Consider the following 12,306-nt stretch of genomic DNA (forward strand, 5'->3'; position numbering starts at 1 on the left):
AACTGCAGCACGCCAGGCCTCCCTGTCCATCACCAACTCCCATAGTCCACCCAAATCCATGTCCATTGGGTCGATGATGCCATCCAACCATCTCATCCTCTGTCATCCCCTTCTCCTCCTGCCCTCAATCTTTCCCAGAATCAGGGTCTTTTCCAATGACTCAGTTCTTTGAATCAGGTGGCCAAAGTATTGGAGTTTCAGCTTCAGCATCAGTCCTACCAATGAACACCCAGGACTGATCTTTATGATGGACTGGTTGGATCTCCATGCAGTCCAAGGGACTCTCAAGAGTCTTCTCCAACACCACAGTTCAAAAGCATCAATTCATCAGCACTCAGATTTCTTTATAGTCCAACTCTCACATCCATACATGACTACTGGAAAAACCATAGCCTTGACTAGATGGACCTTTGTTGACAAAGTAATATCTCTGCTTTTTTAATAGGGTGTCTAGGTTGGTCTGGAGAAGGCAATGGCATCCCACTCCAGTACTCTTGCCTGGAAAATCCTTGGATGGAGGAGCCTGATAGGCTGCAGTCCATGGGGTCGCTAAGAGTCGGACACGACTGAGCGACTTCACTTTCACTTTTCACTTTCATGCTTTGGAGAAGGAGACGGCAACCCACTCCAGTGTTCTTGCCTGGAGAATCCCAGGGACGGGGGAACCTGGTAGGCTGCCATCCACGGGGTCGCACAGAGTCGGACACCACTAAAGCGTCTTAGCAGCAGCAGCAGGTTGGTCATAACTTTCCTTCCAAGGAGTAAGCGTCTTTTAATTTCATGACTGCAATCACCATCTGCAGTGATTTTGGAGCCCCCCAAAATAAAGTCTGACACTGTTTCCACTGTTCCCCATCTATTTCCCATGAAGTGATGGGACCAGATGCCATGATCTTAGTTTCCTGAATGTTGAACTTTAAGCCAACTTTTTCACTCTCCTCTTTCACTTTCATCAAGAGGCTTTTTAGTTCCTCTTCACTTTCTGCCATAAGAGTGATGTTATCTGCATATCTGAGGTTATTGCTATTTCTCCTATAAATCTTGATTCCAATTTGTGCTTCTTCCAGCCCAGTGTTTCTCATGATGTACTCTATATATAAGTTAAATAAGCAGGGTGACAATATACAGCCTTGATGTACTCCTTTTCCTATTTGGAACCAGTCTGTTGTTCCATGTCCAGTTCTAACTGTTGCTTCCTGACCTGCATATAGGTTTCTCAAGAGGCAGCTCAGGTGGTCTGGTATTTCTACCTCTTGAAGAATTTTCCACAGTTTATTGTGATCCACACAGTCAAAGGCTTTGGCATAGTCAATAAAGCAGAAATAGATGTTTTTCTGGAACTCTCTTGCTTTTTCCATGATCCAGCAGATGTTGGCAATTTGATCTCTGGTTCCTCTGCTTTTTCTAAATCCAGCTTGAACATCTGGAGTTTCATGGTTCATGTATTGCTGAAGCCTGGCTTGGAGAATTTTGAGCATTTACTTTACTACCATGTAAGATGAGTGTAATTGTGTAGTAGTTTGAGCATTCTTTGGCATTGGAATGAAAACTGCCTTTTTCGAGTCCTGTGGCCACTGCTGAGTTTTCCAAATTTGCTGACACGTTGAGTGCAGAACTTTCACAGCATCATCTTTTAGGATCTGAAATAGCTCAACGGGAATTCCATCACCTCCACTAGCTTTGTTCGTAGTGATCCTTCCTAAGGCCCACTTGACTTCACATTCCAGGATGTCTGGCTCTAGGTGAGTGATCACACCATCAAGATTATCTGGGTCATGAAGATCTTTTTTGTAAAGGTCAGGAGTGGTGGCCATGAGGAGATGCCCCACATTCAAGGTAAGAGAAACCCAAGTAAGATGGTAGACACTGAGAGAGGGCATCAGAGGGCAGACAGACTGAAACCACAATCACAGATAACTAGCTAATCTGATCACATGGACCACAGCCTTATCTAACTCAATGAAACTAAGCCATGACATGTGGGACCACCCAAGATGGAATGGTTGTGGTGAAGAGGTCTGACAGAATGTGGTCCACTGGAGAAGGGAATGGCAAACCACTTCAGTATTCTTGCCTTGAGAACCCCATGAGAAGGATGAAAAGGCAAAATGATAGGACTCTGAAAGATGAACTCCCCAGGTCAGTAGATGCCCAATATGCTACTGGAGATTAGTGGAGAAATAACTCCAGAAAGAATGAAGGGATGGAGCCAAAGCAAAAACAATACCCAGCTGTGGATGTGACTGGTGATAGAAGCAAGGTCCAATGCTGTAAAGAGCAATATTGCATAGGAACCTGGAATGTCAGGTCCATGAATCAAGGCAAATTGGAAGTAGTCAAACAGGAGATGGCAAGAGTGAACGTCTACATTTAAGGAATCAGCAAACTAAAATGGACTGGAATGGGTGAATTTAACTCAGATGACCATTATATCTGCTACTGTGTGCAGGAATCCCCTAGAAGAAATGGAGTAGCCATCATGGTCAACAAAAGAGTCCGAAATGCAGTACTTGGGTGCAATCTCAAAAACGACAGAATGATCTCTGTTCGTTTCCAAGGCAAACCATTCAACATCACAGTAATCCATGTCTATGCCCCGACCAGTAATGCCAAAGAAGCTGAAGTTGAATAGTTCTATGAAGAACTACAAGACCTTCTAGAACTAACACCCCCAAAAGACGTCCTTTTCATTACAGGGGACTGGAATGTAAAAGTAGGAAGTCAAGAAACACCTGGAGCAATGGGCAAATTTGGCCTTGGAGTACAGTCCATAGGGTCACAAGAGTCCGACATGACTTAGCAACTAAACCACCACCATGATGTAAATAAAGATTTATGCAGGAAAAAGATATTAATTATGAGTCTAAACACTGAGTGACCAAGATGCCAAAGAGGATGATTGAGAGCAGGGAATTTTAGAAGAATATAAAATTACAAAGTTGCTGGAATATTCACTCACACAATTCTTATTTTATGAATTAAATTAGAAGTAAGCAGTACCCTCTTCAGTATCACTGTCCCTGGAATTAGAGATGGAAAAAAGCTTTGAAATTGTCTTTTACTTGTTCTCAAACTGATCTGCAGACTGGCATCACCAGGGGAGCTTTAAAAGACACTGATTGATGCCTGGGTCCCATCCTAGAAATTCTAATGCAATTGGGCTGGGCTGTGAACTGAGGACCAGGATTTTCAAAAGCTCCCCAGCTAAAGTGAAAAAAACAACAACAAAAAAATCTCTTTTAAAATTGTATCAACAAGACAAACAGGAATAAACCTGACCAAGAAGGTGAAAGACTTATGTGGTAGGAACTTTAAAACACTGATAAAGGAAATTGAGGATTATTCAAAGAAATGGAAAGATATCCCATGCTCTCGGATTGGAAGAATTAATACTGTTAAAATGGCCATACTACCCAAAGCAATCTACAGATTCCCATGATATCTTACACAGAACTAGAACACATAATCCTAAAATTTATATGGAACTATAACCCAGAATTGCCAAAGCAATCCTGAGGAAGAAGGACAAAGCTGGAGATAGAACGCTCCCAGACTTCAGTGAATACTACAAAGCTACAGTAATCAAAACAGTGTGGTCTTAGCACAAAAACAGACACATAGGTCAATGGTATAGAGTCAAGAGCCCAGAAATAAGCCACACACCTGCAGTCAGTTAATCTTTGACAAAGGAGGCAAAAACATACAATGCAGAAAAGACAGTGTCTTCAGAAAAGACAGTGATTAGGAGAGCTGGACAGTGTCATGTAAACCACTGAAGTTAGAATACACCCTCACACCACATATAAAAATGAACTCAAAATGGCTTAAAGACTTAAATGTAAGACATGACACCATAAAATTCCTAGATGAGAACATAGGCAAAACATTCTCTGATGTAAACCATACCAATGTCTTCCTAGGTCAGGCCCTCAAGGCAATGGAAATAAAAGCAAACAAACAAAAACCAAAACAAGTGGAATATAATCAAACTTTATAAGATTTTGCACATCAAAGAAAACACAAACAAAATGAAAAGACAACCTACAGATTGGGAGGGACTATTTACAAATGATGCAGTTGACAAGGGCTGAATTTCCATAATATACAAACAGTTCATACAGCTAATATCAGAAAAGCAAGCAACCCAATCAAAAAATAAGCAGAAGACCTGAATAGACATTTCTTCAAAGAAGATATACAGATGGCCAACAGGCACATGAGAAGATGCTCAACACTGCTAATAACCGTAGAAATACAACACAAAACAAAGATGTATCACCTCACACTGGTCAGAATGGCCATTACTAAAAAGCCTGCAAAAAAAATAAACGCTGAAGAGGATGTGGAAGAAAGGGAACCCTCCTACAATATTGGTGGGAATGTAAATTGGGGCAGCCACCATGGAGAACAGTATGGAGGTTTCTCAAAAAACTAAACACAGAGCTACCCTGTGATCCAGCAATCCCAGTCCTGGGTATATATCTGGAGAAAACTCTAATTCCAAAAGATACATACACCCCATGTTCAGTGCTGTGGTTGTTCAGTCACAAAGTCATGTCTGACTCTCTGCGACCCCATGAACTGCAGCTTTCCAGGATTCCCTGTCCTTCACTATCTCCCTGAGTTTGTTCAAACTCATGTCCATTGAGACAGTGATGTCACCCAACCATCTCATCTTCTGTCTCCCCCTTCTTGTCTTGCCCTCAGTCTTTCCCAGCATCAGGGTCTTTTCTAATGAGTCAGTTCTTCGCATCAGGTGGTCAAAGTATTGGAGCTTCAGCTTCAGCATCAGTCCTTCCAATGAATATTCATGGTTGATTTCCTTTAGGATTGACTGGTTTGATCTCCCTGCTGTCCAAGGAACTCTCAAAACTCTTCTCCAACATGACAGTTGAAAAGAATCAGTTCTTCAGTGATCAGCCTTCCTCATGGTCCAACTCTCACATCCATACAGGACGACTGGAAAGACCATAGCTCTGACTACATGGACCTTTGTCAGGAAAGTGATGTCTCTGCTTTTAATGTGCTGTCTAGGTTTGTCATAGCTTTTCTTCCAAGGAGCAAGCATCTTTTAATTTCATGGTTGCAGTCACTGTCGACAGTGATTTTGGAACCCAAGAAAATAAAGTCTGTCACTGTTTCCCCATCTATTTGCCATGAACTGATGGGAATGGTTGCCATGATCTTAGTTTTTTGAATGCTGAGTTTTAAGCCAGCTTTTACACTCTCCTTTTTCACATTCATCGAGAGGCTCTTTATTCCTCCTTGATTTCTGCCATGAGGGTGGTGTCATCTGCATATTTGAGGTTATTGATATTTCTCCCAGCAATCTTGACTCCAGCTTATGAGTCATCCAGCCCAGCATTTTGCATGATATACTCTGCATGCAAGTTAAATAAGCAGGGTTACAACATACAAGCTTGATGATCTCCTTTCCCAATTTTGAACCAGTCTGTTGTTCCATGGCTGGTACTAGCTGCTGTTTCTTGTTCTGCATACAGGTTTCTCAGGAGGCACGTAAGGTGATCTGGTATTCCCATCACTTGAAGAATTTTCCACAGTTTGTTGTGATCCACTCGGTCATTTACACTATTCACAACAGCCAAGACATGGAAGCAACCTAAATGTCCATTGACAAATGAAAGGATAAAGCAGATGTAAAACCTATACTGTAGAATACTATGCTATGCTAAGTCACTTCAGTCGTGTCCGACTCTGTGCGACCCCATAGACGGCAGCCCACCAGGCTCCCCCGTCCCTGGGATTCTCCAGGCAAGAACACTGGAGTGGGTTGCCATTTCCTTCTCCAATGCATGAAAGTGAAAAGTGAAAGTGAAGTCGCTCAGTCGTGTCCGACTCTTAGCGACCCCATGGATTGCAGCCTACCAGGCTCCTCCATCCATGGGATTTTCCAGGCAAGAGTACTGGAGTGGGGTGCCATGCTCAGCCATAAAAAGGAATGAAATCATACCATGTGTAGCAACATGGACGGAACTAAGTGAAGTAAGTCAGAAAGAGAAAGACAAATATCTTATATCACTTTTATATGGAATCTAAAATATGACACAAACTTATTTATGAAACAGAAACAGACTCAAAGACATAGGAAACAAACATACAGATACCAAAGGGGAAAGGAGTGGGGGTGGGATAAATTAGGGATTCAGGATTAGCAGATACAAGCTTCCACATATGAAATAAACACCAAGGTCCTACTGTATAGCACAGGGAATTATATTCAATATCCTGTAATAAACCATAATAAAAAATTGAAAAAAATCACTTTGCTAAACATCAGAAAGTATGCAAAGACAGGAATGGTATGGACTGAACAGAAGCAGAAGATATTAAGAAGAGGTGGCAAGGACACACAGAAGAAATATACAAAAAAGACCTTAATGACCTGGATAACCATTATGGTGTGATCACTCACCTAGATCCAGACATCCTGGAATATGAAGTACAGTGGACCTTAGGAAGCATCACTACAAACAAAGCTAGTGGAGGTGATGCAATTCCACCTGAGCTATTTCAAATCTTAAAAGATGATCCTGTCAAAGTGCTGCACTCAATATGCCAGCAAATTTGGAAAACTCAGCAGTGGCCACAGGACTGGAAAAGGTCAGTTTTCATTCCAATCCCAAAGAAGGGCAATGCAAAATAATGTTCAAACTACCACACAATTGAACTCATCTCACATGCTATCAAGGTCATGCTCAAAATTCTCCAAGCCAGGCTTCAACAGTATGTGAACCAAGAACTTCCAGATGTTCAAGCGGGATTTAGAAAAGGCAGAGGAACCAGAGATCAAATTGCCAACATCCACTGGGTCATCAAAAAAGCAAGAGAGTTCCAGAAAAACATCTACTTCTGCTTCACTGACTGTGCTAAAGCCTTTGACTGTGTGGATCACAACAAACTGTGGAACATTCTTAAAGAGATGGGAATACCAGACCACCTTACCTGCCTCCTGAGAAATCTGTATGCAGGTCAGGAAGCAACAGTTAGAACTGGATATGGAACAACGGGCTGGTTCCAAACTGGGGAAAGAGTACGTCAAGGCTGTATATTGTCACCCTGCTTATTTAACTTCTATACCAGAGTACATCATGAGAAACACTGGGCTGGGTGAAGCACAAGCTGGACTCAAGATTTATGGGAGAAATATCAATAACCTCAGACATGCAGATGACACCACACTTACGGCACAAAGAGAAGAGAAACTAAAGCGCCTCTTGATGCAAGTGAAAAAAGAGAGTGAAAAAGTTGGCTTAAAACTCAACATTCAAAAAACTAAGATCATGCATCTGGTCCCATCATTTCATGGCAAATAGATGGGGAAACAGTGGAAACAGTGTCAGACTTTATTTTTTTGGGCTCCAAGATCACTGCAGATGGTGAGTGCAGCCATGAAATTAAAAGACGCTTACTCCTTGAAAGAAAAGTTATGACCAACCTAGATAGCATATTAAAAAGCAGAGACATTACTTTGCCAACAAAGTCCATCTAGTCATGGCTATGGTTTTTCCAGTGGTCATGTATGGATGTGAGAGTTGGACTGTGAAGAAAGGTGAGCGCTGAAGAATTGATGGTTCTGAACTGTGGTGTTGGAAATGACTCTTGAGAGTCCCCTGGAATGCAAGGAGATCAAACCAGTCAATCTTAAAGGAAATCAATCCTGAATACTCATTGGAGGGACTGATGCTGAGGCTGAAACTCTAATACTTTGGCCACTTGATGAAAACAGCCGACTCGTTGGAAAAGACTCTGACCCTGGGAAAGATAAGGCGGGAGGAGAAGGGGGCAACAGAGGATGAGACGGTTGGATGGCATCACTGTCTCAATGGGCATGAGTTTGAGCAAGCGCCAGGAGTTAGGGAAGGACAGGGAGGCCTGGCGTGTGCAGTCCATGGGGTCGCAAAGAGTTGGACACGACTGAGTGACTGAACAACAACAGGCAAGTAACACAAAGCTGTAAAATACTTCAATTTATAAAAAGCTGAGAAAAAATACAAGCGCCCCAGGTGATGGCAGGATGCTTCCAAGGTTGAGAACTAGGGATCAGTTTCAACCACTTTCCACAAATGAGTGCACGGAGGTCAGTGCAAACAAACGGCTGCAACATGTGCATTAATTGGCTGCAGTCGATTTTCTCTGATGCGCTGTAACAGGATGGAGCTGGGGCAGGGATAATGAATAATCTAAAAATAATTTCTGTTTGGTTTGGGAAAGCAGCACGTGACTTCCCAGCCGCCGACTGGCCTGGCTAATTCGGTTTGGCTCAAATGAATGCGCCTTTTCCTGGTTTTGCACAGACAGCCCAGGACTGTGCTGAGGTGTGGAAGGAAGCAGGGGAGTCAAACGCTGGCGGCAGCCCAGATTCCCAAGGGGGACAGACAAGATGTCAGAGGCTCATGAATCACTGAATGGACACAGGGACATTTCTTACCGCAGTGGGGGCAGGCCTCCACGTGGGTCTGGGGGCCGGAGGGTGTGAGGGAGAGGGGTGCTGGAGATCAGAGCGCACCCTTGAGCATGGCTTCCTGCGAAGCGCACCTGTAAACACACGCGCACCGGGCAGCTCTGAATTAGGTGTTCCATTGCCTCCCCCCATTACAGAGATGTGGAAACTGAGGAGAGGAGAGGAGGATGCAAACTCACGCTCTACCCAAGAGGACAGTCCCGGTCCAAAGCCGAAAAACGAGCTGCTGAGAGACCTGGGTCAGAGCCTTAGATTTTTAGGTCTTGCTGAACGAACTTTGGCCCCCTTATTACTCAGCTCAAACAGTCTGCAGTAGAGACACCACCAGAGGCGGCCCGTGGCGGCGGCACCGACAGAGAGTCCCTGCGAGGCTCCCCGAAACCTGTCCGCGTCATCTGCCGGGGTCCAGCCCCGGCTGATGCAGGGTATTCGAAGGGGAGACGGAGTCGGCGACTATTTACATATTTATCAAAGATATAAAGAGTAATGGAATGAGGATAGCTCAGTAGGAAAATTCAGTGGGGAAAAGAGGCTGAGTAGCTTGGTTTACGCGGGAGACCAATAAAACTTCAAGACAAGAAGTTTGCACCACTTACGTAGGCCGCAGGCGCCCTCTCGAATAGCGGAAGGTGCCCCACCCCAGACACCTTCTCGAGTGGGTCTTAGAAGCCCAGGCATAATTAGTAAGCGTGGTGGGTTCCGCGCTCCAGATGGAGACTCAGCTGGAAGTTAAAGGGAAGAATGACATGGGGAGACCAAGCGCTGGTGAGCAAGGCCCGTAGCTTTATTTTCAACAGGGGCTTTTATAGCCTAAGTTACACATAGAGGATAATAGGGGATGCAAAGTCAGCAGCTTTTGATCCTTATCAAAAACCAGGGTTTCTTTCCTGCAAATTTATCGTATACAAATGGTTTAGGTGATTTACATCATCTTCTGGCCAGAAGGCCTATTTACATTTTATGACTCTTGACAAGGACTTATCAACAAAGACTTATTTTCTCTAAGAGTAATTATTTTAAGGTTTGGCGCCATCTTCCGAAGATAAAATTGCATTCCTATAGGGTGGATGTGTAATGGGTTTACAACAAAGGAAAGACTTTATTACCTTAAGGGTCTAAAGTTACAAACACCAAGGTCACTACTTATTTTTTCTACATACCAACTATATTAATTAATACACATTCAAGGATACAATTCAGGGGATGTGAAAACTTGGCAACAAGCATTGGCTCATCAATGAAATCCTTTACTAGTTTATTCTGACAGTTTCTAACTCTCTGAGAGGCTCTAAACTATTTGAATATCTTAAGCTTCCCGTGCCTCTCGCGGCTGGGAGACTGTAAACAATCGTATGCATAGCTGTAGGAGTCCGGGTAAACTTGTCAGGCGAGTTAGAGAGCCATCTGAGGGGTTTGGATTTAAACACTCCTAATTGCCCAGGAACTTTATTAATTGGAGCTGTAAGTTAACTCTTTGACAGAGAGAGCGAGATGGTGGTGGGGGACAGCCCCCAGTAAAGTCAGAGGTGAGAGCACAAAGTAATAAAGTAGGCAGACTCTGGTTTTTTGGGGGAAGATGCTCGAGAATATCCGGGGAGACTCCCGAGGCTCGATCCCGCCTTTGCGTGTGCCGAGCCTCCTTCCTCCTGACCTTTGTCACGAGCGAATGTCTCTCGCCGGCTCCCGGCAGGCATCCGAGCTGCTCCCCTCCCAGGTCTGCGCCCAACACTTCCTGGCACTGCGCGGCGGCCAGGGCGCTCCCACCCAGCCTTGCCGCCTCTCCCCTTCCCTGGGGTCTGGTCTGCATTGCGTCTGAAGGCCCTCCCAGCCTTCCCGGCCCCTCCTGTTTTCTCTCACACAGACGTTTCCCGTAATCAGATTCTCGCATGCTTAATGCCATCTCTGCATCCGCTTCGCGGAGCACCGGGACTAAAAAGCAAAGTCCCCTGCTGGGGCCCCGACCGTGCACACACGGGAGGGAGGCAGCAAAGGAGGTCGCCTCCTGCTGGTTCACCTGGGGCCCTTGGTCTGAGATTTTGAAGGCACAGATGACAGAGGCAGTGCATTGCCTGCATCCCTGGCCTTGGTGCCGTGAAGGAGGGAAGTCGAGGTGGCGAGTAACTTGACCAGCACTGCCACGAGTCTAAGTCGATTGCCAAGAAGTCAGTTTTACTCGCCGGCGACCACAAGCATAAAAAACTGGGATTCTTTTTCCATCTTGTTATATCCCTTGGGGAAGATATTCAAACCCTCCAGCCTCAGTAACTCCTGGCGGGCAGATTTCTTGCCATCTTTTGCTCCTCCAGAAGGAAGAAAGGAGGAAAGGACATCCTGATTCTAAGCACCTCGAGGAAAGTGGTCTGGGCGGCAGTCACCAGGGTCATTTAGCATTGTTCTGGAAGTACTAGCCAGTGCCAGCAGGCGACAGAAAGGAAGAAGAGGTTTGAGGGAATTCACTGAGGTGTGGAAATAACACACAAACTACTCAAACAGCAGCCAAGTGTGAATAGAGTGGAAGATAAGAGCTTGTTTACGAGAGTGACAAAACAGATCAACGTCTGTGTGCTTGGTCGCTCAGTCGTGCCCGACTCTTGCGACCCCATAGACTTTAGCCCGCTAGGCTCCTCCGTCCATGGGATTTCCCAGGCAAGAACACTGGAGCCGGTTGCCATTTCCTTCTCCAGGGGATCTTCCTGACGCAGGAATCGAACCCGGGTCTCCTGCATTGCAGACAGACTCTTCACCGATGGAACTATGAGGACGTCTAGGAACCAGTTTAACAAAGGCTGCGTAGTGCCAATACTATGAGAATTTTAAACTCCACCGAGGGACAGAAAAAATACTTTAATAGATTCAAAGATGCCTGATTCTTGAACAGACATAATTTAAGATTCACTAATGCAAATATTCACTTCAGATTTAATATTTAAAAGAATATTTAATAAGTATCCATTTACTGCCACTCTGCATTAAGTGCATCAGCTTATTTTCTGTCATCCTGTTTATTTAACTTATATGCAGAATACATCATGAGAAACGTTGGACTGGAAGAAACACAAGCTGGAATCAAGATTGCTGGGAGAAATATCAATAACCTCAGATATGTAGATGATACCACCCTTATGGCAGAAAGTGATGAGGAACTAAAAAGCCTCTTGATGAAAGTGAAGGTAGAGAGTGAAAAAGTTGGCTTAAGCTCAACATTCAGAAAACGAAGATCATGGCATCTGGTCCCATCACTTCATGGGAAATAGATGGGGAAACAGTGGAAACAGTGTCAGACTTTATTTTTCTGGGCTCCAGAATCACTACAGATGGTGACTGCAGCCATGAAATTAAAAGACGCTTACTCCTTGGAAGGAAAGTTATGACCAACCTAGACAGCATATTCAAAAGCAGAGACATTACTTGGCCAACAAAGGTCCGTCTAGTCAAGGCTATGGTTTTTCCAGTGGTCATGTATGGATGTGAGAGTTGGACTGTGAAGAAGGCTGAGTGCCGAAGAATTGATGCTTTTGAACTGTGGTGTTGGAGAAGACTCTTGAGAGTCCCTTGGACTGCAAGGAGATCCAACCAGTCCCTTCTGAAGGAGATCAGCCCTGGGATTTCTTTGGAAGGAATGATGCTAAAGCTGAAAGTCCAGTACTTTGGCCACCTCATGCGAAGAGTTGACTCATTGGAAAAGACTCTGATGCTGGGAGGGATTGGGGACAGGAGGAGAAGGGGACGACAGAGGATGAGGTGGCTGGATGGCATCACTGACTCGATGGACGTGAGTCTCAGCGAACTCTGGGAGTTGGTGTTGGACAGGGAGGCCTGGCGTG

Source organism: Bos taurus, chromosome 1 (genome assembly GCF_002263795.3).
Source record: "Bos taurus isolate L1 Dominette 01449 registration number 42190680 breed Hereford chromosome 1, ARS-UCD2.0, whole genome shotgun sequence".
Lineage (NCBI taxonomy): Eukaryota > Metazoa > Chordata > Mammalia > Artiodactyla > Bovidae > Bos > Bos taurus.